Here is a 27,111-nt window from a genome sequence, read left to right as displayed (position 1 = left end):
ATAATAATAATAATAATAATAATAATAATAATAATAATAATCTATTATTTATACCCTGCCTATTGGGCTGGGTTTCCTCAGCCACTCTGGGCGGCTCCCAACCAAATATTAAAATACAATAGTCCGTCAAACATTAAAAGCTTCCCTAAACAGGGCTAAAAGCTTCCCTAAACAGAGAATTTGGAAGATGTACACCAGAGATGGGAATCCTGCAGGATCGATGATGAAGCCTATGGTTGGACTGCAATTCATCCTTGTCCATTGGCTAGGCTGGCTAGGGCTGATGGGATTTGGTATCCAACAACATCTGGAGGGCCACAGGTTCCCTGATGCACACACACACACACACACACACACCAATTCAGCATGACAAGAATGGCAAAGTGGAAGATAACCTGCCTTTCACCTAGAACACATTGCCTGCTTCTGGATGCAAAAAGAGAGGGAGTGAACCTTATACACTGCCAGGAGCTCTTTAGAGAAAAGGTGGGACATAAATGTAATAATTAATAAGAAATGAGCAGGGACTGTGTGCTGATTGGCCTGGTTGTTGGAAATGCAACAGCAGAGATCATTCGGTGTGTGACTTAAGGTTTAATTGCATTACCAGTAAACCAGCTAACCAAGTGGGTTGAGGAGGTGTTACTTGTAAGTTCTTAAGGTGTGTCTCTCTGTGTGTGTCTGTGTGCGTGTCTGTGCCTTTATGGCATGCTCATGAGCATAGCTGCCAAGTTTTCCCTTTTCTCGCGAGGAAGCCTATTCAGCATAAGGGAAAATCCCTTAAAAAAAGGGATAACTTGGCAGCTATGCTCATAAGATAGTAAATAGCCAGGGGATTTTGTTTCATCCCATAGTTACGCTTTTAGGATAAATTTCTGTTCAGTTACAGTTCTGCCTTACTTCCGGAAATCTCTCTCTGTACCTATGGCGGCATGTGTTTTCAGTTAATTACATTTGTTCCTGATTATTTTTGTTATGGCTGCAGGGAAAGGAAGGGGCCTTACTATCTCTGAAATGTGATGTGAATATCCGCAACTCCCTCCCCTCCAAAATCCAGCTTTTGATTCATTAACAAACTATCTTTGGGGAGCGGGGGCGGAAGGAGACTGAAGAGACTGTCTGTACCATTGACACAAAATAAAACTCTTGTCTTTCAATACTGTCCTCCCCCCCCCCCACCAAGTTGTCTTGTTATAACCCTTGTTTTCCATCTCAATGAATAATTCCATCTTTCCATCGGAAATAAAAGACTTCGAAACTATGCAAGTCCAGCATAAATGAAACCAGATTCAAACTCCATTCAGGAGCAGGATAAAGCTGGCTGAGCTAGCCTAAGCCTGGCAGTGTGGAAACAAGCCTATAGACTAGTGTTTGAATTACACCACCCTTTCTGCTGGGTTGCCAGTACATGTGACTCAGCTGAATGGGCTTACGATCCAACATAAGTTTTCCCTCTCTGGTCCCACCTGATGCCTCTTTCTCAGGGCTTCTGCCTGCTGCATCCTAATTCCGCTCACCTGAGCAGCTCTTGCTATAGGATGGATGCCTGAGAGCAGGGAAATTCCACCTCAAATTATTTCAGAAGCACAGGTCTAAATCTGGTTCTTAACACAAACCCTCCAAGTGTACCTATTTTCCAAGGACAGTCCTGGATTTACAGAAGCCACCCCAGTTTCAGATTTGATCCCAGAATACCCCACTTTCCCTTAAAGGTAAAGGTAAAGGGGCCCCTGACCATCAGGTCCAGTCGTGTCCAACTCTGGGGTTGCGGTGCTCATCTCGCTCTATAGGCCAAGGGAGCCGGTGTTTGTCCGCAGACAGCTTCCGGGTCATGTGGCCAGCATGACTAAGCTGCTTCTGGCGAACCAGAGCAGCGCACGGAAACGCCGTTTACCTTCCCGCCGGAGCAGTCCCTATTTATCTACTTGCACTTTGATGTGCTTTTGAACTGTTAGGTGGGCAGGAGCTGGGACCGAGCAACGGGAGCTCGACCTTCTGATCAGCAAGCCCTAGACTCTGTGGTTTAACCCATAGCGCCACCTGGATCCTTAGGACATCCTTATTTTCATCAAAGAAATGTTGTAGGGTGTGGAGTTATGCAACCCCCGATCCAAGGACATCAGTAACTATACAACCTTTAGAAGCGGAAAGTTTTTTTAAAAAAAAGTTTAATGTTTTATTGAGTTTTTTGATATGTTGGAAGCCACCCAGAGTGGGCAGGGTAATAATAATAATAATAATAATAATAATAATAATAATAATAATAATAATAATAGAACAGGACACCCCTGTTTTCATCAGAGAAAAGTTGGAGGGTATATTAACACTGATCCTCTGGTCTCTTGCAGACTCCTTTCTGTAGGTACTGTAATTTGTTAAGGGTTGCTGAAAACCGTAGCTCTGGAAGTGCCCAGAACTCTTTGAAGGAAAGAATGTGCTTTGGATGTGTTTTAAAAAGGTATACTTATGCACACAGTCGGAGAGAGCTGTGTGTTTTGAGCAGCTGAATAGTAAACATGGAACATCTTCCTGAGCTTCCCTAGGATATAAGAAAACCGTAGTAGGCTGGAGAAGTCTTCCTGTGTAATTTTCCTGGAGATATTTTTGGCTTGGAAAACAGACCTAGGAAGGACGAAAGCTGCGTGGGAAGCAATTGTGAAACAACCTCTACTCACAGGAAGAGTAGTAAAAACTCAGCACATTATTTATAGAATGACTGTCAAGCTGACCAGCTCCCAGAGGAATATTTAACTTACCATCTGTTGCCTCTTCAGTCATTACTGCTCAGCTTCTTCCGTCTCTCCAGCTGTTCAGAAGGCCCCTGAAGGAAGGATTCAGAAGGACAGTCATCTCCTGGGGCTTCTGAACCCTCAAGATGCTGGTCTATAAATTCCCCATTTCAAGTGAAAAACCTCTTTTACATTCATCTAAGCCAGTCAAGTAGAAACATCTCATTTCCTCCGCTGGAAAGTCTATACAAGCCCTTCAAGCTATTGGGTAATTTTTGTTTCAAGTCCAAAGCTACTTGTAAAGGACCACCCATAGAATTAACACCGCTTGCTCCCTGCTTATTTAACTTATATGCAGAATTCATCATGCGAAAGGCTGGACTGGATGAATCCCAGAAGAAATATCAACAATCTCAGATATGCTGATGACACAACCTTGATGGCAGAAAGTAAGGAGGAATTAAAGAACCTTGCCATCACCTCCTGGCAAATAGAAGGGGAAGAAATGGAGGCAGTGAGAGATTTTACTTTCTTGGGTTCCATGATCACTGCAGGTGGTGACAGCAGTCACGAAATTAAAAGACGCCTGCTTCTTGGGAGAAAAACAATGACAAACCTAGACAGCATCTTAAAAAGCAGAGACATCACCTTGCCAACAAAGGTCCGTATAGTTAAAGCTATGGTTTTCCCAGTAGTGGTGTATGGAAGTGAGAGCTGGACCATAAAGAAGGCTGATCGCCGAAGAATTGATGCTTTTGAATTAGGGTGCGGGAGGAGACTGTTGAGAGTCCCATGGACTGCAAGAAGATCAAACCATGGACTGCAAGAAGATCAAATTCTGAAGGAAATCAGCCCTGTGTGCTCACTGGAAGGACAGATCGTGAAGCTGAGGCTCTAATACTTTGGCCACCTCATGAGAAGAGAAGACTCCCTGGAAAAGACCCTGATGTTGGGAAAGATGGAGGGCACAAGGAGAAGGGGACAACAGAGGACGAGATGGTTGGACAGTGTTCTCGAAGCTACAAACATGAGTCTGACCAAACTGTGGGAGGCAGTGGAAGACAGGAGTGCCTGGCGTGCTCTGGTCCAAGGGGTCACGAAGAGTCGGACATGACTAAATGACTAAACAACAACAACAAGCTCTCATTCAGGAGTGGGGTGGAGAGGGGAACAATATTTCCTTCTCCTACCTGGCCATATGTTTAATTAAAGTTTCAGAAAAACTCCTAATTAAACATAAGCCTTGTTCCTGAACTTCTTTGGATCTGGGTCCAGTGTGGGGTAGGTCGTCCTCAGGTGAGTCCAGGATGGGTTGCCCAGGTTCAGGACCCCTGAATTGAGGCTGCAGGGGGGATGTGAGAGGGTTGTGACAGCCTCCCAATCTACCCTACCTTTGGCTCTGATCCAAAGAGCATTGGGTTGCCCCACCCTTGGCTGACCTGAGGACCACCACCCTACACTTGGGTCCAAGTAAGTTCAGGGGCAGGACTCATTTTTGTGGTGTGTGTGTGTCATTGTTTTGGTATCTTACTATGGGATGCATTTTTAAGTTTTTCTGTTGTAAACCACCCTATGATCCTCGGATGACAGGCGGTATATAAATTTAATAAATAAATTAAATTGAAATAGTGTTTTGAAATCCTAATTAAATACATGGTTAAGAGAAGGGCGGAGGCACCCTGGCTGAGATGGTGAGTGCCTCCCTCCCACAGACTCATCCCCTTTGAAAAGAAAGCTGCTTGCGGACATCACCCACCCACAAGCTGCAAGATCCTGAGGTGTGGGGAGGCATCAGGCAGGAAGAAGACAGGCACACAGGAAGTTGGGTCTTCCTCCTCCTGGAAGATGTAGCCACCAAGCAGAGTTAGGTCTTGGCTTTGCTGAAGGGTTTCCCCACCCTGCTTGCCTCTCTTTCCTGTCTGATGTCCCTTCCTGATGACAGCCATGGATGGCTGTGGACCATCCAACCAGACCCATAGCAGTTCATGCCTTTTCTTCTTTGATGATCACTCATAGTTGAGTAAGATTGTCTTCCATGAATATGGTCTTAACAGGGTGTCCATAAGTAACTGTGGAGGCCAATTCTGAATTTGCACATCCTTCCACAGTGGGGACATAGGTTTCCAGATGGGAGTTGATCATGGTGAGGATTTGCCAAACATGCCTTCCTATTAGCTCTTTTTGCCCTTTTGCCCTGAGTTTGTGCTTCTTCAAAGGCTGTGACACCTTTGGTGAAGGCTGTTCTCCAATCAGCGCATTTGCAGGCCAATGATTCCCAGTTGTCAGTGTTTATACTACATTTTTAAAAAGATTTGCCTTGAGAGAGTCCTTAAATCTCTTTTGTTGTCCACCAGTATGTCACTTTCCATTTTTTAAGTTGGGAATAGAGTAGGTGCTTTGGAAGGCAATAGGTCAGGCATCCAAACAACGTGACCAGTCCAACGGAGTTGATGTTGAAGAATCGTTGCTTCGACACTGGTGATCTTTGCTTCTTCCAGTACACTGACATTAGTTTGCCTGTCTTCCTCATCCAATGTCAAAGTCCTTCTGAATAGACCTGACTTGGGTAGGACTCAGGGAAATTTTGTGCATAGCATCTCTCCATTCATTCATCCATTCATCCATCAATTCATCCATCCATTCATCCATCCATTCATCCATCATCTCTCCTCCCTCCTTCTCTCTCTCACACTTTTATTGATGTTCTCATTTATTTGTTAACCACTTTGGGATGTCTCATGGAAAAGGAATCATAAACAAGCCTGATAAGAATAAAAAATAGAAGGAAAGAAAAGACAATACAAAATATAAACCTGTGGAACAAAGGAAGTAAAACATTGTAGAATGAGAAGGACGGGAAGTATTTAAGTAAAGTTAAAGTAATAGTGAATATGTATTCGCTATGGTTTATTCACATTGCGATTGTTTATTTTTGCGTTTATTTGTTTGTGTTTGTTAAATTGTAATTTTAAATAATAAAGAATCGTTCTAAAAAAAACAAAAAGGCAATTAAATGTGCCTGTGTCGTTTGAAATTAGTCCCCCCCCCCGGCCTTGCATTTTGAACATTGTTTATAGCATAGCAATTCACCTAGTGATGATTTATACCTATGAGACACCAAACAGCAAACTTTCTTCTGCCATTTGCCACAGCAGAACATCCTGGAAGTGGTACCGGTAGACAGACATGGCCAAAGATGCCTCTGTTTTCAAACAACTCAGTCCCTATATCTGCTTTTGCAAATGACCAAGTGATTGCTTTTAAAGGTATTAAATGGGCCCAGGTGGCACCATAAAGCTAAGTGCCTCCACATGGAACATCTGTCGCCTGTTCCCTAATTCCTGCTATCTTTACAAGGCAGCATGTGATCTTTTTTTAACCCCTTAGCCTCCAGCCTTCTCCCTCTAATAGTTTGCACCACAGCAATGTTCATCCCTAGACCCTTTGTCCTGATAAGATCACAATGGATGGTTGTGATGCATTTTAGCGCATAAGCACATTGTGCTGGGTATGGTAGGCAGCTGCAAGACAGTGTGAGGTTTTCTGCAGATATGGTTTCCCTTGTGTCCCTGAAACTACAACAGCTTTACAGTTACCTCTGCACTTCACTTGTAACTTGGGGGGGGGCATCACCAATTTAAACTTCTTTTTGAATTCATCATCTATCATTTCTCATAAACCCTTGACCTTTTCTCCTCACCTACTGCATTTTTTTAAAAAAGATTTGCCTTCTAAAAAAATAAAATCTAAAAGTCAAATCTAATCTGAAATTTATATGAGAGTGAAAGTAGGGGCAAATGGTCAGTTGACAGCCGCAATTCCAAAAACAAAAGGGGTGCGACAAGGGTGGTTACTGGCTCCCCTGCTGTTTAACATTTATGCAAATGATGCAATAATAGAACTGAAAGGACCAGAATTATTTCCTGTTTCAGCTGTAGCCCATAAAGTATCCAATTTGCTATATGCCAATGATATGGTGTTATTAGAAGGGACGCGGGTGACGCTGTCGGTTAAACCACAGAGCCTAGGGCTTGCCGATCAGAAGGTCGGCGGTTCGAATCCCTGCGATGGGGTGAGCTCCCGTTGTTTGGTCCCAGCTCCTGCCAACCTAGCAGTTAGAAAGCACATCAAAGTGCAAGTAGATAAATAGGTACCACTCCGGCGGGATGGTAAATGGTGTTTCCGTGTGCTGCTCTGGTTCGCCAGAAGCAGCTTAGTCATGCTGGCCACAAGACCCGGAAGCTGTACGCCAGCTCCCTCGGCCAGTAACGTGAGATGAGCGCCGCAACCCCAGAGTCAGTCACTACTGGACCTAATGGTCAGGGGGTCCCTTTACCTTTACCTTTATGGTGTTATTAGCACAAACACAAGTGGGTATGGGGCCTTCACTCCTTCTGCTGCAGTCTGGCATATTGTCCAAGTTATGGGCCACAGGATAGACTTGAGATGTATTAAAATGCAGTTTCCCTATGAGTACACACACAAACAGGCAAATGCATGCGCAAGCACACGCTTGCATACACCATGCGCATCAGGGTGGGATAAAACCTACAGATTATTTTAAAATCCCTTCCACTGAACTTTCCATTCCTGGATGTAGTGCATTCCGAATGGAGCTGTTGTCCCCTGAAAGGACTCCAGTATACATTGGAAATTAATCAGTTTCAAGGAAATGCAGCTGGGCATATATTAATCCAAAAGCGTCCAGAACAGGCAGTACAGACTCTTCCTTTCTGCAAGTCTGTCTCTCCCTGGGAAGCTGAAGTGCCTTGAAATGTTCACTGGCCCTTTAACCCTTGCACTGCCGATTACTGTTGATGCCACAAATAAAACAACAATGTTCGATCTTAGACTAGCGAGTAGTACTGCTTGTCCCAGAGGCGAATCTCCTCACAATTACATTTCCCCCAGGCTATTTATTCTACAATAGTCATGGCACGTCTATACAGATGCCGTGGTGTTGTTTTCAGAGAATAACAGTGCAATCCTACACATGTTTCTTCAGAAAAGACCCACTGAGTTCAAGCAAGTTGGAATAGAATTACAGCCTTAGAGGTCCAATGCGATTGGATTGAGAAATGGCAGTCAGTGGTGTAATTTTGGAACCTGATTCAGGATATTGAATAATTGAGCATTTTGGTGAGGGGTGGCCATGTAAATATGAACTGTACAACTGTACAACCCAGAAAGTTGACTAACTTCTTTACAGAGAGATGCACACAATTCTACATGGTTTTCTGATACCGTGTTTCTCATATTATAAGACATGTCTTATATTTATTTTTTCCTCAAAAAAACACACTATGGCTTATTTTCAAGGGATGTCTTATTTTTTTCCTCCTCCTCCTGCCGCGGCCAGCATTGCTGCTGCGCCCATCACTATGTCTTATTTTCGGGGTATGGCTTATATTCCTTGAATGCTTAAAAATCCTGCTATGGCTTATTTTATGGGTATGTCTTAAAATATGAGAAACAGGGTATTACCCTCAATCTCAGGCAAATAGGGATTGCAATAGTTTCCCTTCTGTTGGATGAGTCACAAATCTTCTCTGTCATCAAGCAAACGCTGCTAGATCATGAAATCCAAAAACTCTACCCCTCCCAGCCTTTTGTATGCTCATCTGCTTACTTGGGATTGCAGCGGGCCCACCATGGAGCAATGCCTAATAACTTTTATAATTTAGATACTCCATCACATCACAAAGTTTTTATGCTAGATCATCTAAATGCATTCCCCTCATCTGTATTGTTTGTAAGGTTTCAAAAAATCCACTTCTGGAACAGATTCTGTTCTTGTAATAAGAAAACACCAGATACAAAGCATCGTAGAATTTGGGATTGCCCTCTTCTCGATGCCTCCCTTACAGCTCAAAATATTGATTTACAAAGAGTCTGTAATCCAGTATTTGTTGAGGAATTATACTCCCAAAACTACCAAGATTGTTTTGGGCTAACTTAGCCGAGATCTTTAAAGCTAAATCTAAAGTTGCCTGATTTATTCAATGGTGGTTATCTAGCCTTTTATATATTGTATGTGATTGGATTATCGATGTATTTGGATGACTTTGCATGATTTTACTTATGCCAATAAAGGCTAGTAATAATATGGACTAAACTGCGGGAGGCAGTGGAAGACAGGAGTGCCTGGCGTGCTATGGTCCATGGGGTCACGAAGAGTCGGACACGACTAAACGACTAAACAACAACAAGAACATTATAAATCCTAATTAAATTATTGGTATTTTTTTAATTAAAAAAATAAGATAGTGGACATATTTTATGGTATAGCTGGAGGAACTTCATATGTTGCTGGACACCTACTGGGAATGGCTTGGGTGTTGGCAATGGGTGATTAATGTGATGAAATACATATTTCAGACTGAACTAGAGATCCTTGACTTTGTTTAATGAATTATGTTGACTATATTAACACAGGGATCTACCAAGTATTACATTCACATGATGGCCAGGGTCTGGTTTGCAAAAATCTCCTAGAAGGAGAAGTGCATCCTGAATAAAGTAGACGGAATCAGTTTGGAATTATAAAATTATCAACAGTGTTAACAAATCAACAGCAGCAGCAACCCAATATGAGGAATGTTTAAGCTGTTGGATTTCAGTACTGATATACAAGCAGGACTGGATAGCTAAGTTGGTTAGAGTCTGGTGCTGATAATGCCAAGGTTGCATGTTTGATCCTTGTATGGGACAGCTGCCTATTCCTACATTGCAGGGGGTAGATGATCCTCAGGGTCCCTTCCAACTCTGCAATTCTATGATCTAGAAGGAGAGTTACAGATTGAGGGCCTTCATGCTGACATTATGATGATTCAGCAGGTCCAGATAAATTTAAGAAATTAGTGAAATTGAAATATCCAGCCATTTAGAAAAATAGTTTTTTACTTTTCACACAATAATTTATAAACTGTATTGCTCCAATGAATGCATTTTTAGTGTGAAAACTTTTTAGTGTTGACGTTTTGTGTTGCTAATGCTGATAAAATAGTGGTCCCTACAGCATTAGATAGTTTAAACCTCCTGCTAGCAACGTGCTATTTTCCTGAATTATTATTTTTTTAAATCGTGACTGTGCAAGAGACGCATAAGACACATTCCAGTGAGAGAAGCTTGTAAACATGTTGGGAACAGAACGCTGGACTAAATAGAGTTTCAGTCCTATCCAACAGGGCACTTTTATGTACTTAAGTTTCATATATCATAACATAACACATTGGTCACATAAGCGGAAATGGTTTGCTTATTTTAAAAGAATTAGCACAAGCAACTGACTCACCTGGGCCCTCTTTCATTGACCCTCGCTTCATTAGATGAGAAAAGAAACTGATACATGAGTAAAGGGTCATTTTCTCTCTCAACCATCACCAATATGAATTATTAGGGGCTGCTTGCTCCATTTCCCAATCCTTCCTACCCACCTAGATCTCACCCTCTCTCCTATCTCCTCCCAGGTTGCCCATCCCCATAGATAAAGGTAAAGGGACCCCTGACCATTAGGTCCAGTTGTGACCGACTCTGGGGTTGTGGCGCTCATCTCGCGTTATTGGCCAAGGGAGCCGGCGTACAGCTTCCGGGTCATGTGGCCAGCATGACAAAGCCGCTTCTGGCGAACCAGAGCAGCACAAGGAAACACCGTTTACCTTCCCGCTGTAGCGGTACCTATTTATCTACTTGCACTTTGACGTGCTTTCGAACTGCTAGGTTGGCAGGAGCTGGGACCGAGCAATGGTACCTCACCCCGTCACAGGGATTCGAACCGCCAACCTTCTGATCGGCAAGCCCTAGGCTTTGTGGTTTAACTGACAACGCCACCTGCGACCCTGCCCATCCCCATAGCTAACCTCAAATAAATATTTCTATTTATTTCTTTTTGATGGGGTTCCAATGTTGACTTTGTTAATCAATTACATCACATACACCCCCAGGACCAATCCTATTAGTGGACTGAAATGGACAAATTTGTTGATTTTGTGTTCTCTCAGTTTCTCCCTTTTCTCTCCATTTCCACATCAGTTGGCAATTTTTTAAAAATTCTCACGAAAATTATCCAGCAACTTAGTGCAGGTTTCTCCCAGTGTAAACATTTCAGTATGCAATTTTTGCCTAATGAACACAATTTTGTGAGCATTTCCTCCTAATATTTCTGCACATTACTTTCACTAACGTAGGCACACCAGGATATGCATTTTTGTACATGTTACATGGTTGGATAACTGAATTGAAAAATTTTCCCCCACCAATTCTTTTAAATGACTTTTCAGACTTTTGCATGCATTGCAAAATTCAGAGAAGTGCAGATTTCAAAGGATGGCTATTTTTAAATTTGCTTTCTCTTTCAGGAATTGGCTGGGTTCACTTTGAAATGGGAACCAAATCAAATTTCTTCCCCATCCCTAATGACTAATGAAAACCCTGATGCTGGAGGATAGGAATTGTCCAAAGTCCTACAAGAAATGTGGCCACAGGACATAAAGAATAGAGCAGACACCCCCAAACTGCGGCCCTCCAGATGTTTTGGACTACAATTCCCATCATCCCTGACCACTGGTCCTCTTAGCTAGGGATCATGGGAGTTGTAGGCCAAAACATCTGGAGGGCCGCAGTTTGGGGATGCCTGGGATAGAGAGACAAAGGATTTCACTCCCACACTGCTGGCTGTTCTTCCCCTGGTACAATTTCTCTCCCATTGTTTCCAATAGGAGCAGTTTTCTCCTTGGTTTGGACCCCCCAATCTACTCCTACTCAGCAGCAAGAAATGGACCTATGAGGTCAGGTGTCTCATGCAGGAACAAACCTCTTGCTCCACCCTCAAAGTGGGGGATCCACTCCCTCCTAAGGCCACTATTATCCCTAGGATAATAGTAGTTAATAGTAGTTCAGGAACCATCTTCTAATAAAATAAAATCTCTGATAAATCCGTCAGCATATTATTTTCAGATACGTACAGTGGTACCTTAGTTCTCAAACTTAATCCGTTCCGGAAGTCCATTCCAAAACCAAAGCATTCCAAAACCAAGGCGTGCTTTCCCATAGATTAATAAAATAGATTAATCCATTCCAGATTTTAAAAAAACAACCCCTAAAAAAAGCAATTTAACATGAATTTCACCATGTAACGAGACCACTGATCCATAAAATGAAAGCAATAAACAATGTACTGCAGTCACACAATCAATCAATCAATCAGTAGCTAAACTGGGTTCCACACAGTCACAAAAACCAAACAAAAAGGACCTGCAAAAGCAAAAATGCAAAAACAGACAGACCTCAGCGTAACACTCAAAATGGAAGTGTGGCACTCAAATCGGAAGCATAACACTCATACCGGAGCACGTTCGGCTTCCAAAAAAAGTTCGCAAACCAGAGCTGGGTTTGCAGTGTTTGGGTTCCAAGTTGTTTGAGTACCAAGGTGTTTGAGAACCAAGGTACCACTGTATTGGGTGATATCCAAAATCCAGGAGACATACTCGGATAGCAGTCCCATTGAAATCAATAGATTTAGTTACTGAAGTCCACTGTTTTCAGTCAGGTCTACCCAACACGGTGTGAGCGGTATTCTGCTTGCATAATGGGATGTCTTGCTGAACTTTCCCCCAGATTGGCTGTGGTCCTCTTAGGGCCTCCCCAAACCTCCAGAATGGATTTTGAGGGTGCAAAGTAGGGTACATGGGAGGGGAGAGCAAGGAGAGTCTGCTCCATTTGCACAATGGCAATGTTGGGTAGAACTCAATCAATCTACCCTGAATATCACTAATGTTGGATATCCCCCATCATTTTTAATAAGACTGCTTCTCAAAACTGCAGAAGGCAGGTGCCTTCAGGAGACTTTCTCCAAAGCCTGAATTTTGGTGCTGTGGTTATAGTGAGGTTATACCTCTATACATACCAGAGGGAGGCCTCCTCCGATTCCTGCATCATCTAGCAAGAAAGAAAATGTGCTTCAGATCTAATGAATGGATTAAGTGATGCATTTGTATGATTGATAGATCTAAAAATTCTTTCATCTTCCTGCAACCCTACTTTTGAAGTTCGCATGCCGTTTGAGCAAAACAGGGAAGCGATTACTTCAAGATTCTAGGATGATATGTCTGTCCTCAGACATGACCTGTGAAGTAGAAGGTTGAACTGCTTCTCCTTTTGCTGAACCTGATACTGAGGCAAGTTGTTACTGTGCCACTTCAAAAGTCCAAGAGACAGGCTAAGGCTACTTTCTAAGTACATTCTGTGTCCTTGAAGCACAGAGAGGCAAAGGAAAGGAGCTCTGATTAAATTCCAGCAATATTTCTCATTTTTGCAGGTCACAAGTGGTGCTTATCTTTCCAGTACATGTTGTGATTCAGTACTGGACGGTAGATTATAAATGGGTTGGGGACACTTGACAAAAGTGATTTCAAAGTCGTGCTTCCCCAGTTGGTGTGCATCTCCTGAAACATGAAATAAAATGATTGATGTTCGGTTTTTGCAAGGTGCATTGGGCAAACAGATGCTAAGGGATACAAGACTCTTGTCCTCCAGATAGTTGAAAGAAGAAGGAATTTCAGTCGGTGGCTGTTTTCCTGTCCCTGCGTGACAAGCTAAATCTGCCCCAAATCTTCCATGAAGCTCGGCATCTGGTCACCTATAAAGTATGGCAGTAGCGGGGTGTTTTGTTGATGCACCTTTGTGCTTGTGATAATGTTGTGGAACCACATCCACAGTCATTAATAGTGAGACGTAAGGGGGCTTCAGAGCACAGGGTTGGGCTGGTAGTGTCAAAGCAAGGAGCTGCCTGGATCCTAGGAAACTAGCTATTAGATCTTTTTTAAAAAATCCAGTCTAGGAATGTGTACGGGAGAAGGTGATTTGTTATATTTACACACTGCCTTTCCATAGCAAATGCCTCAAGCAGCTGCAATTGGAGTGATAATGTAATCCAGGGGTTCTGATGTAAACCAGGGATGACAGCCCATGTACATGTTCCATCATGCCTGGCCATTGGCTGCCCTGATTGAAGCTGATGGAAGTTGGAGTCCAGTGACATCTGGAGGGCCACATATTCTCCATCCATGCTGTAATATAATGGCTGAAACATTATAAAGGTTATTTTGTCCAAACATTGAGGGACTTCTGTTAATTTAGTCAGTGCTTTTTTTCCAGGGGGGACGCAGGGGTACGCATACCCCAAAACATTTTGTGAATCTAACGGGAGAAATTTTTTTTAAAAAAATATTTCTTTTAGTTTCTTCTCTAGCACGGTGAATCGTCAGTTCCATTGAATAGCATGGTGAATCATCTGTTCTGTTGCTACCCCCGATGGCGGCCTTATTTCCTGTCACGGTGGTTCCTGAGTCTTAGATGGAAGTGAGCGTTTAATGTGTGAAGTAGGAGTTGGAATCTAGCACGGTGATTGGCCAGTTTCAATGTTACCACCTCTGATGGTGGCTTCATTTTCTTTCCCAGTGAAATGCATGCTCTTTGTACTTTTGTCCATTTACTGTATTTATTTCCCCCGATTTGAACTATAAAATGATGATTTTCTTGAGTCAAAATGAGAGTACCCCTAAACATTTTTTTAATAGAAAAAAAGCACTGAACTTAGAGTAATGGGATAAATGTTGGTGTTTTAAATCATGAGGCTGAAAAGTTCGTGCTTGTTTTCTATACTATTTTAATTCTAATTATCTCACAAGGGTAAGCAACATGAAGTTCCCCAAGTTCTTGGGCTCCAAGTCCAATCCATCAAGCCTGGCCAATGATCAGGGATGATGGGAGTTGTAGTCCAACATCCTCTGAAGGATACCATGTTGGCTATCCCTACTCTATTATAATAGAAGATGAAGAAAATATTAAAGATTGGATTTTCTTGTAGCATTGAAAAGTACTGTAGCTTTCATTTAGTAAATAGTAAGCCATCTCATGTTTCTTTAAGTAGTACATAAAGGCATCTCTCTCTATATATATATTAGAAGCAATTTATTTATTTACTTTTTCAAAATGCAAAGACATGGTCATATAACAACAATTTTGCATAGAAAACAGACATTAAACAATTGCACCCAAAATGCGCTCTATAAGAGCTATAGAGCTATCTATAGATTTTATTGATCCATGGCCCTGCTAGGAATATTGATTTTTGCAATTTTTTAATTTTTTATAGGTCAGTACAGTGCATTTTGGATAATTTAACATGGTGGGTGACCACTACCCATGCTACTAAGTCCAAGCAAAGACCTGCAGAGTTCAAAACTGCCAGAATCTGGGGATAAGGGGTATTAACAATACCTGTCACATAATGGTTGCCTGAATTCACTCTTTGTTCCCTGGATTTCGTGTGAGTCACTCTCATGCCTTAAAATAGCTGCAAATGTATTGTCAGAAAGACAAGACCTGTGAGCTATGAGACAACGTACTTGAGCTAGACATGAGCATTGACCTTCAAGCCTATTTCAGAAATTCTGCTGTGGTCTGAATAGAACATGTAGCCACAAGGAATAATATAACCATATTTTATCAGTATGACCCTTTCTCCTTTTCAATGAAGGCAATGGTCGGGATCCTAATTAGGCCTGGCAGAAATCCTCATTTTGCCCGCAAGGCAATTTCAGCCGAGCCAACCCCACCTTTCCTACACCTGATAGCGGTGTGGGTGGGCTGAAATGAATTCTTGCAAGCGCCGCCAGTCAGCTGATTGGCAGCTCCTGCTGGGTCATGTGCAAAGCCTCTTCATGGTGCTTTGCAAGCCCCGACGACCAGCTGATCAACAGGGCTTGCAAAGCACAGGACTGTGCCTTTGGTCACACCATTTGATTTCAGGACATGTCGACAAAAAATGGGTCACCCAATATCAGGGGTGCCAACTTGAAGAAAATATTGTGGGGGCCCAGGCAAGCTCTGCCCCACATAATCTATCACATGATGCAGTGTACACACACTATTTGAATGGGAATGTCCATCAAATTTGGGGGGGGGGGTCCAGCCTCCTCAAATATTTTATTGTGGGAACCGAAGCCCTCACAGACCCTAGGAGTTGGCTCCTATGACTGACGCCACTGTGATATCAGGCAAGTGGAGAGTGCGGGAAGAAATGATCTGGTCCACCAGCTGGATTCAGCTTTCTCGAGACATTCATGCCCCACATCACTAAATATACTTGTGAAATATTTGTCATTATGAGGTATTCATGAAGTGAAGGCCTGGTTATTACAGGGAACTCCTTCTAGAGAAGAGGAACCACAATGGTGACAGAGGTGGGATTCCCCAGTAACACATCCTTACAAGCAATACCTTTTTAGAGATATTGCCAGCTTTTACTCACTCAGAACGGAACGTTGTCACCAAGTGTAACATTGCAGGTGCCATTTTCCCTCCCTGATCTCCTAGTGAAGCCGGTGTTTGGGGTGAGGGGCAAATTAGGCCCTCTTGCAATTCTGCCCAGGATTTCAGCCAACACTTGCCATAAAACTAAATTTTTAATTAAAAATTAAAAAGAAGCTGCTATTAATTGAGTTAACTTCTGTTTGCTTCATATCAATCCGTCACAGCTTCAGCTAGCGTATGATGGATACTTTCGTTTTAAAGAGGGTGACCCAGAGAGTGTTGAGAACTGACAATTATATTCCTATTATGTGCACACCTTCATGAATGTGTGTCATAGCACTACATTTCCTGCCTTTGTTGTATTAGTGAGATTAGAGAGAATGTGGACTGAGCAGTTACTTAATTTGAACTGCTTTTTTATTTTTTATTTAACACAGAGAGATCAAGAATCAATTTTCAAACATCTGTGAAAGGAGAAAGAGCTGTTCCAATTTTGCATTGCTCCAGGATAAAAGAAACACCTCTTTCTTTTACGATCTTGAACTCTTGTACCCTTCTGACAAAACCTTTATAAAACAATTAAAATGCTTCTTATATAGTTCCTAAAATTGACATATCTGAAAGACTAGAGAATTTTTAAAATTGTGATTATGTTTCATAACAATATGTATTGTCAATACAGCTGGGATCCACAAAGGTGAGATAAAAAAATAGAATCATTATAAACATGCATGTTTAGACTGCATAAACACCATACATTTAAAGTATATTTAAAGCAGAGGACTTCCCCCAAATAATCCTGGGAATTGTAGTTTGTTAAGGGTACTGGGAATTGTAGCTCTGTGAAGAGCATAGCTGTCAACTTTTCCCTTTTCTCGTGAGGAATCCTATTCGGAATAAGGGAATTTCCCTTAAAAAAAGGGAAAAGTTGACAGCTATGGTAAAAGCACAGTTCTCAGGGGAAATCCATGTACTTTAAATGTTCTTTAAATGTATAGTGCTTATGCAGCTAAATACACAAGCAATATTATCAATCCTGTAGCACATTTGAATTTGAGTCATTAAAAAAAAATCCTGTGACTTTAAATGGCAGCCTCACACGCAAAAATTTAGCTGGTGTAGCTGTTCCTGGCACAGAGTTAAAGTGACCGGGAGCAACGTTACCAGATAAAAGTGTTGAATTTATTTGGCAAGGGGCGCTGAAAGTGTCCCCCCCCTTAAAGACTTTTTTCATTTTGCACCAGAACAGACAAGGTCCAGTCCCTTGCTTTGCACACCCACAAGAGTTAAGACATCATTTCGGTTGGGCTTCCGATTTCCCTCGCAGAGCTCTGTCTCTTTAAGGGTATAATTCCAGGACACACACACACACACACACTCCCCCCCCACACACACATCAAGTGCCAAGCAGAGACATCAACTGTAGCCTCTGGGACACGCTGCTCTTTGCCACCGAGAAAAAAAGGAAAGAAAGAAAGAAGAGAATGTGGGAGGAGGAGGGAACAGATCCTGTTATGTTCCAAAGGATGAGTCACTTCCTAGCAATAACCCCGAGATGCTTATTTTTTTCTGCTTTGCTGATATGAAGGCCAGAGTTGCAGGGCACAGTTTCTCAGCGTTTCTCAGCTCCAGGACCCAGACCCCCCACCCTCGACTGGCCATTAATCATTGCAGGCCTGTTACCAAATGTACACAGAGAGGGGGTTGTGCCTGGGCGAGTGGCCTTTAGCTGTCTCCAGTCCAATGAAATCACCTTGTGCGGAGACCTCTTTTATGAGAGTTTGGTTTATTTGTAACTAAACGACTTCCTCCGTTATTTGATAAGCTCAAATATTTGCTACCGATAGTCGGAGAGTGTCACATTTATTATCCCCCGTGCTGCAGGCAGGCATCGCCTGGGTCTTTTATTTCGGTCGGGTTAACCCCTTGAAAGGCAGCTGCACAAATGGCCGAGGGAATTCTAAGTATTCTAAGTGGGGGAAGCTTTTCCAGCTGGAGGGCTTCATTCCCTTCGGGGCAGGCTACCAGGAGCCACATACCAGTGGTGGGATGGGCCACAGGCAAAAGGGGTGGAGCTACGAATATATACATATTACCTTTGTGTAGCAAGCTAATTCCTACACACCACAGGCGCCAACTCCTAGGGGCTCAGGGGTCTTTGTCTCCCCCCCATAAAAAAGTTTAAGGGGCCTGCCCCCCCCAAAGTTGATGGGCATTGCCACTCAAATGGTGTGTGTGCACCACATCATGTGATCGATTATGTGGAGCGGGACTCACCTGGGTGACACCAATATTTTATTCAAGTTGACACCTCTGCCACACACAGTCACATGGTCCTCTCTATCTTCCACCTGGGCAGGTAATAATAATAATAATAATAATAATAATAATAATAATAATAATAATAACAATAATACTTTTTTATTTATACCCCGCCCATCTGGCTGGGTTTCCCCAGCCACTCTGGGCGGCTTCCAACAGAAAAATAAAACACAGTAATCTATTAAACATTAAAAGCCTCCCTGAACAGGGCTGCCTTCAGATGTCTTCTAAAAGTCTGGTAGCTGTTTTTCTCTTTGACATCTGATGGGAGGGCGTTCCACAGGGCAGGTGCCACCACCAATAAGGCCCTCTGCCTAGTTCCCTGTAACTTGGCTTCTCGCAATGAGGGAACCGCCAGAAGGCCCTCGGTGCTGGACCTCAGAAAGAGCATACCTTCCAACATTTCTCGATTTAAAATAGGGTCATCCTATTCCATTATTATTATTATTATTATTATTATTATTATTATTATTACATGTCCATCTGATTATAACCTGTCTGCTCTGGGCGCTGGGCCATTTCCAACATATATACAGTGGTACCTCTACTTACGAATTTAATGCGTTCCGAAAGCACATTTGTAAGTAGAAAACATTTGTAAGTCGAATCCCATAGGAATGCATTGGGAGAAAAAATTCATAAGTAGAAGAAATCCTATCTAAACCGCATCCAAGATGGCGGACGGAGCTCCGTTCATAAGTAGAAACATCCATAAGTAGAGTTATTCATAAGTAGAGGTACCACTGTAAAAGCATAGTAAAACATTAAACATTTTAAAAAACCTTCCCTATACAGGGCTGCCTTCAGATATCTTCTAAAGCAGGCATGTCAAACCTGCGACCCTCCAGATGTTTTGGACTACAATTCCCATCTTCCCCAACCACTGGTCCTGCTAGCTAGGGATCATGGGAGTTGTAGGCCAAAACATCTGGAGGGCCGCAGGTTTGACATGCCTGTTCTAAAGGTTGTATAGTTACTTATCTCCTTTGCTCAGGGCTCGCATAACTCCATACCCTCTGAAATTTATCTGATGAAAATAGGGACATCGTATGGAAAAGCGAGACATTCTGGGATCAAATCAGAAACTCGAATGGCTTCACTACCAAGGAGTGTGGTGGAGTCTCCTTCTTTGGAGGTCTTTAAGCAGAGGCTTGACAGGCATATGTCAAGAATGCTTTGATGGTTTTTCCTGCTTGGCAGGGGGTTGGACTGGATGGCCCTTGTGGTCTCTTCCAACTCTATGATTCTATGATTCTCTAAATCAGGGATGTCCCTGGGAAATAGGGACACTTGGAGGATCTGTCACACATATTAGAGTAATACGATCTGCAATTTTGCCTTCCCACCAACATGTGCATGTGTGTTGAGACCATTAATCCAGAATCTAAACCCAACAAACTGCATCCCTAGTTTGTGATGCTGACGGGGGCTATATCTACCAGCCACAGGAAAAGTTAGCCCTTCCCTGGAAGTTAGGGTTGCCTGGCAACTGCTTGGGCAGCAAGGTGGAATGCCTTTTTAGCTTCGTGCAACCCCCCTCCCCCCCAAAAAAAACAGGCTGCAAAAGGGCAGTGATCGAAACAAACACACTGCTGGGGAAAGCGAGCAAGCAGAAAAGTATTCTGTTAGCATCCAGCATTAAAAGTCCTGGAGCATATCGGTCTAGTGACTGGGAGAACAAAAATACTCAGGGCTGATCTAAATATCGCACAAAACGAGGTGACAGACATTTGAGTGTAATGACAGTTGCAAAAATAAAAAATGCTGAAGCGTATCCCCGGTCCGTAGGAGGGAGGCTCCAGTCCTAGGGCTCCAGGCAGCTTGAAACTAGAATCTTGTGATGCTGTTCAGGTCCTCGTTGGGGGAAGTAACCTGTGGGGTGGGGTGGAGAGCGGGGGGGGGCTGTGGGGAACTTGTGGGCCTCCAGGTATTGCTAGACTACAACTCCCATACACGTCCCTGATCATTGGCCATGCTGGTTGGGGCAGATTAGTGCTGGAGTCCAACAAGGTCTGGAGGGCAACTGGTTTCCCTCCCCTGACTTAGCCCTTAAGTATCTATAACTTTAGCCAGGTCGTTCCCTGTGTTTTGAGATATGAAGTCATTGAACCACAACTCCCATCTGCTCCAGAAAACATGGCCAATGGTCAGGAACATGGTTGGGAGCTGTAGCCCAGCAACATCCAGAGTGCTGCATGTTCCTCACCTTTCTCCTAAAGTCACCTGAAAGTTCCCATCCCACTTTTGTCCCAATCCAATCATACATTATGTAAATACTGTATGCCACTGTTATGTATTGAGCTGAATCCTAGAACAATAGGATCCAGAATGCAGCAGTCTGATTGGTCTGCAGGAGCCACCCAATCCAGCTCCAGATGGAAGTGTATCAGCAACCTGATTGGCCTGCAGGAGCAGCCAATCAGGCTGCTGGCAGAAGTCAATCCGCAACCTGATTGGCCTGCAGGAGCAGCCAATCGGGCTGCTGGCAGAAGTCAATCCGCAACCTGATTGGCCCCAGGTGCAGCCCTGAAGTAGCCAATCACGCAAGGCCCATTGTGTAAATAATGTATATAAGCAGACTTTGGGGGGGGAAAGAGCCATTCTTCTTCTCTTCTCCTCTATTGCTACTACAAGCTGAATAAAGAGCATGAAATTCACTCTCGACTCCGAGTATATTTCAGCCACCATCTTTGAATTTTCAGCTCTCTGTTTCTATGGTTGCCACCTCATCACCTCTTCTGTGCTTTCTGGATTCAGAACAGTTATTTTATAAATCTCTTCCCATTCCTCCCCGTCCCCAGTAAGCAAGACATATTTGCCCAAGTGTCTGTTCATATGTCTCAACAAAAGAAGAACTCTTGAGTGGGGGGAAGAGGAAAAACCCCCAGAATGCATCTGCTTAAATCTGCCGTGCCCCACTTTCCTGCCTTAGGAAGAATCTTCCTGAGGGGGAAACACATAGCTTCCCCTAAAGAATAGTTGCAGACCCTCCAAATGTCCATGTTTTCTAGGGACAGTCCCAGATTTGCAGAAACTGGCCTACTCTCCCGAGTAAGCATGATTTAGGATTGCAACCTTAGTCTGCAATCTTACGCCAGCAAGTAAGTTCCAGCAAACACCCTTGGACTCACTTCCAAGTAGACGTTCCTCAGATTGCTCTGTTATTTCAATTAGATTTTAGTAGGTGCAAAACGGATTTCAGATTGTGCTGGGATATAGAAACAACAATGGCCCTGAGCTGTGTGGTAGCCTACTTAGGCTCCCACAGCAAACCAATAAAGAATCTTATGACATCTTAAAGGCTAAAATATATTTTATTTTATTCTCTTGTAACATAAGCGTTTGTGGACTAGCATCAGATGAACTGAGCTCTAGGCCCCCAAACCTTCTGCTATAATACTTCTGCGAATCTTAAGGTGAGCAAGCAAAGTAATTTTCCTTCTGCATCTATTTACTGTACAAGGAGTTTCTGATATTCAAATTACCTTCCAAACCAAATGCTTTGGCTTCTCGTGTGTTCTTGGCTTCTTCCTAATATTTCCTTCTCAATAATCCAGCCACAATCTGGTGATCGTTAATAGAGTTGTAACACATTTTCGGCATAGCTGCCAAGTTTTCCCTTTTCTCGCGAGGAAGCCTATTCAGCATAAGCAAAAATCCCTGAAAAAAAGGGATAACTTGGCAGCTATGATTTTCGGTTCCCGGATACAAATATTTGCATGAAGCTGTGTGGTCCATCCGTCCCTGTATCCATGTCCCCAGACCTTATTTCCTACTTCCCTGTTTTCCTTTGTTTTTGGTAGTCTGTTCTCTGTTGGTTGAAGTAGACATACGGAGGCCTGGGACACCCAGCAGGGGAAATATAGGGATTAACGTGGTACCCACAGGAAGAATGTGGACAGAGAAAGCGGGCAGAGAAAGGTTCTTCTCCCTTTTTCATAACACTAAAACCAAGCGACATTCAAGGAAGCTGAGTATTGGAAAATTCAGGGCAGACAAAAGACATTACCGCTTCACACAGTGCATAGTTGAACTGTGGAACTCACTCCCACAAGATGAAGACATGGCCACCGACTTGGATAGTTTTAAAGGAGGACTGGACAAATTCACGGAGGAGGAGAGGGCTATCAAGGGCCACTAGCTATGGCTACTACACCATAGTAGATAGTATGGAGATAGTATGCTTCTGAAAACCAGTTTCTGGAAATTCTGGGGGAGAGGATATGGTTGCAATCATGTTTGGCTTATGGGCTACCCATAGGCATCAAGTCGGCCAGAATGCTGGATTAGATCTCACAGCAACCCATAAAAAACTTTAACGTCATCCTTTTCTTTTCATGGGCAATTATCTTTTATAGCAGAAGAGATCTTTGAAGTTTGTCACACCGATAGCTGTATTGGACCCCAGTTTGCCAAATTTGGAGTTTGCTTTGGAAATCTCTAAAGCAAACACCATCATTTGACAAATGTGAGATTCTGGACTTCCAGCAAGCTTTTTTAAAAAAATTGTTTTAAAGCATTTGCAGGGGGAAACGTTTCCTTGTGCAATAAACTTGGCTGGCCATTTGGAATGCCAAAGAGTTGCAAAATGCAAGTGAATCATTTGTCTGCAATATGAAACTCTAAATCATGCCAGATACAGAAGTGCAGACTTGTAATATATGACTCCCGTAGGTGAAGTGATGATAAAAATAAAGGACACAAGCCAGCCAACGTTATGCACTTTTCAGTCTCATAAATTTCATTGGTTTCCACGCATCCGATGAAAGAAAGGTGCTGGGATAGCTCAGTTGGTAGAGCATGAAACTCTTAATCTGAGGGTCATGGGTTCAAGCCCCATGTGGGATGAAAGATTCCTGCCTTGCAGGGGTTCAACTAGATTGTACTTGGTGTCCCTTCCAGTTCTCTGATTCACTCATTCATTCAAGTGTCGCAGTCCAAATTCTTTTTAATGGGTTGACCCCTACCCCGTAAAGGTATCACTAGGGGTCTCATCATGTGAGCCTTCCAATGTGGCTCCACCACCACATCGAGTGAAGACATCTGACATTGAGATCAATGAACATAGTGGGGTGGTGAATGCCTCTCTCTGTGAGGGAGCCTTCCCACCCCCATTGAAAGAGGCAGTTATTAAACCGCTTCTTAAAAAACTGTCTTTAGATGCGGCCAATATGGCCAACTATCGCCTAGTCTCAAATCTTCCATTCTTGGGCAAGGTGATTGAGTGAGTGGTTGCTGAAAAAACTCCAGGCATGCCTGGAAGAAGTGGACCATTTAGATCCCTTCCAGTCTGGATTCAGGCCTCATCATGGGACTGAAACTGCCTTGGTCGCACTGGTCGATGATCTCTGGCAGGCTAGGGCATAGCTGCCAAGTTTTCCCTTTTCTCGCGAGGAAGCCTATTCAGCATAATGGAAAATCCCTTTAAAAAAGGGATAACTTGGCAGCTATGGGCTAGGGACAAAGGTGAGAGCTGTTTCCTAGTCCTGCTGGATCTCTCAACGGCTTTTGACACCATCAGCCATAACATCCTTCTGGACCATCTAGAGGGGTTAGGAGCTGGGGGCACTGTTATACAGTGGTTCCGCTTCTTTCTCCTAGGCCGTGTTCAGAAAGTGGTGGGGGGGGGGAATGAGTGTTCAGACCCCTGGGCTCTCACTTGTGGGGTGCCTCAGTGTTCTGTCCTCTTCCCCCATGCTTTTTAACATCTACATGCAGCCACTGGGAGAGATCATCAGGGGGTTTGGGCTGGGTGTTCATCAGTATGTGGATGATACCCAGCTCTACCCCTCTTTCAAATCAGAACCAGTGAAGGCAGTGAAGGTCCTGTGTGAGTGCCTGGAGGCGGTTGGAGGATGGATGGCGGCTAACAGATTGAATCCTGACAAGACAGAAGTACTGTTTGTGGGGGACAGGAGGCGGGCAGGTGTGGAGGACTCCCTGGTCCTGCATGGGGTAACTGTGCCCCTGAAGGACCAGGTGTGCAGCCTGGGAGTCATTCTGGACTCACAGCTGTCCATGGAGGCGCAGGTCAAGTCTGTGTTCAGGGCAGTTGTTTACCAGCTCCATCTGGTACGTAGGCTGAGACCCTACCTGCCCGCAGACTGTCTTGCCAGAGTGGTGCATGCTCTGGTTATTTCCCGCTTAGACTACCGCAATGCGCTTTACATGGGGCTACCTTTGAAGGAGACACGGAAACTGTAATTAATCCAGAATGCAGCAGCTAGACTGGTGACCATAGCTGCCAAGTCTCCCGTTTTTCGTGTGAAACCCCCGTTTTTAAAGCCGTTTCCCGCTGTTATCCCAAATGGCGAAATATCCCGTAATTCCCCCGGATTTTCAAAGCAGCTCCTGCCGGCCAGGGAGGTTCCTTCTGTGCATGTCTGGACATGAGCAGAACCGATTTTGGGTGCCGCTCTGCCCATGTCTGGGCACCAGAAATCGGGCAACACCGGCACTAGAAGTCGCTTCTACACATGTCTGGACATGCGTAGAAGCGACTTCCAGTGCCGCGCCGCTGCTGATCCCGGATTTTTCAATCCGGGAGTTGACGGGTATGCTGGTAACTGGGAGCGGCCACCGAGACCACGTAACACCGGTCTTGAAAGACCTACATTGGGCTGCCAGTACGTTTTCGAGTACAATTCAAATTGCTGGTGCTGACCTTTAAAGCCCTAAACGGCCTCGGTCCAGTATACCTGAAGGAGCATCTCCACTCCCATCGTTCTGCCCGGACACTGAGGTCCAGCGCCGAGGGCATTCTGGCGGTTCCCTCGCTGCGAGAAGCCAAGCTACAGGGAACCAGGCAGAGGGCCTTCTTGGTAGTGGCACCCGCCCTGTGGAACGCCCTCCCACCAGATGTCAAAGAGATAAACAACTACCAGACTTTTGGAAGACATCTGAAAGCAGCCCTGTTTAGGGAAGCTTTTAATGTTTAATAGATCATTGTCTTTTAATATCTGTTGGAAGCCGCCCAGAGTGGCTGGGGATACCCAGCCAGATGGGCAGGGTATAAATAAATTATTATTATTATTATTATTATTATTATTATTATTATTATTATTATTTGTGCATAGCTGCTCACCATGGCTGCTACTCCAACTCGAGCACTATTGCACATGCATCCACAGTTCTCTTCACACATTCTACTTAAGGTGTGGATTTTTGAGGGGAGGGGACATTGCCTTGACAGTATGGGAGGATAGCAGGCCACAGTCCTATTCCCTCCACCCCCATGTGTTTAGTGCGCATGTAGAAGCATGCATGAAGACGTGAGGAACTGCTAATCTTTGCCCCGTGTGGCAAGCTGCGTAACTGCAGCCTCCCAGTCAATCACCTTCCAAACCTAGCTTGGCTCTGCTCATCCAGAGTGTCCATTTGTTCCTTGTGGTCAGGAAGGACTACAGAATCATAGAGTTGGAAGGGAACCCAAGAGTCATCTAGTTCAATGCTGGAATCTCAGCTAAAGCATCCATGACAGATGGCCATCCAACCTCTGCTTAAAAACCTCCAAGGAAGGAGAATCCACCACCTCTCTTGGGAGTCTGTTCCACTGCTGAACAGCACTTACTGTCAGAAAGTTCTTCCTGATGTTACGTGAAGAAACTTATAGATGAATTAAAACATAATATTTACAGAAACATGCTTATGCAAGCATGGGTTTGCAGTCTCTTCTCCTAACTTCCAAACAACTGTATTTTCCTCCCTATCCAGAGCTCAGCACTCAGCCTTCTGTATCTCAGTTAGGCCATGCCTTGTAGCTTCTCCGGAAGCTTTGCTCTCTTTCTTTCAAGCAGAGAACAAGCAGTCCAACACTCTATTCAACTTAGCTGTGTTCACAGTGGATTCTAAAAACACAGTCATCCTGCTTCACATAAAATGGATCTTCTTCTTTACTAGATACCTCCCATGTGGCCATTAGTCAATCACATGAGCCATAGCTGCCAAGTCTCCCGTATTCCCCGGGAAACCCCCGTTTTTCTAGCTGTTCTCAGCTGGAAAAACGGATTTATTTGTTTTTCCCCGGTTTATTCTGGCACTGTGGCCATTTTGGAACTGGGCGGAGCATGCTCAGAAGCGACATTTGATGCAGCTCTGCCCAGTTCCAAAATGGCTGCAGTGCGACTTCTGGCGCGGCGACCATTTTGGAACTGGGCAAAGCAGCATCAAAAGTCGCTTCTGAGCATGCTCCGCCCAGTTCCAAAATGGCGCAACGCCACTTCCGGTCTGCTACTTCCGGTCCGGTCCCTTATTTCTCCCACACAAACTTGGTAGGTATGCATGAGCACTTCGAGAGAACTCTTTAGAATTCAGTTACCAACCGATCAAATTTAAACACATAGTAATGCATACAAGCATTTACAATTTCAGCGAATTCAATTACTGTACTTAACAAAGCACTCCCAAGAAACTATTCAAGTGGGGTGCATTTTTTATTTAATTTGTTTTTTTGGCAGTGGCAGTGGTAGCATTGCATATTTTACATTTCCCAGGTTTGGAGGCATTCAAATGATGGCGAATATTTGCACAAGTCCTGATTAATAGGGGCTTTTGCTTAATACAGGCCAGTTGTTGTATTTCTTTATTTCTGACTACTTTATTGCATGCACCTGTTTCAACTAACTACCAGCCATTTCTAGACATCCAACCTTCTGATTGGCCTAGAGCCAGGAATGATCTCTTGTTCCCACACTTAACATGAGCTCAGCTCTCCAATGGTATAGCCTGAAAAACACTGATAGTATAC

This window comes from Zootoca vivipara, chromosome 4 (genome assembly GCF_963506605.1).
Source record: "Zootoca vivipara chromosome 4, rZooViv1.1, whole genome shotgun sequence".
In the NCBI taxonomy this organism is placed as follows: Eukaryota; Metazoa; Chordata; class Lepidosauria; order Squamata; family Lacertidae; genus Zootoca; species Zootoca vivipara.
Note: the sequence above shows the minus strand (reverse complement) of the source record.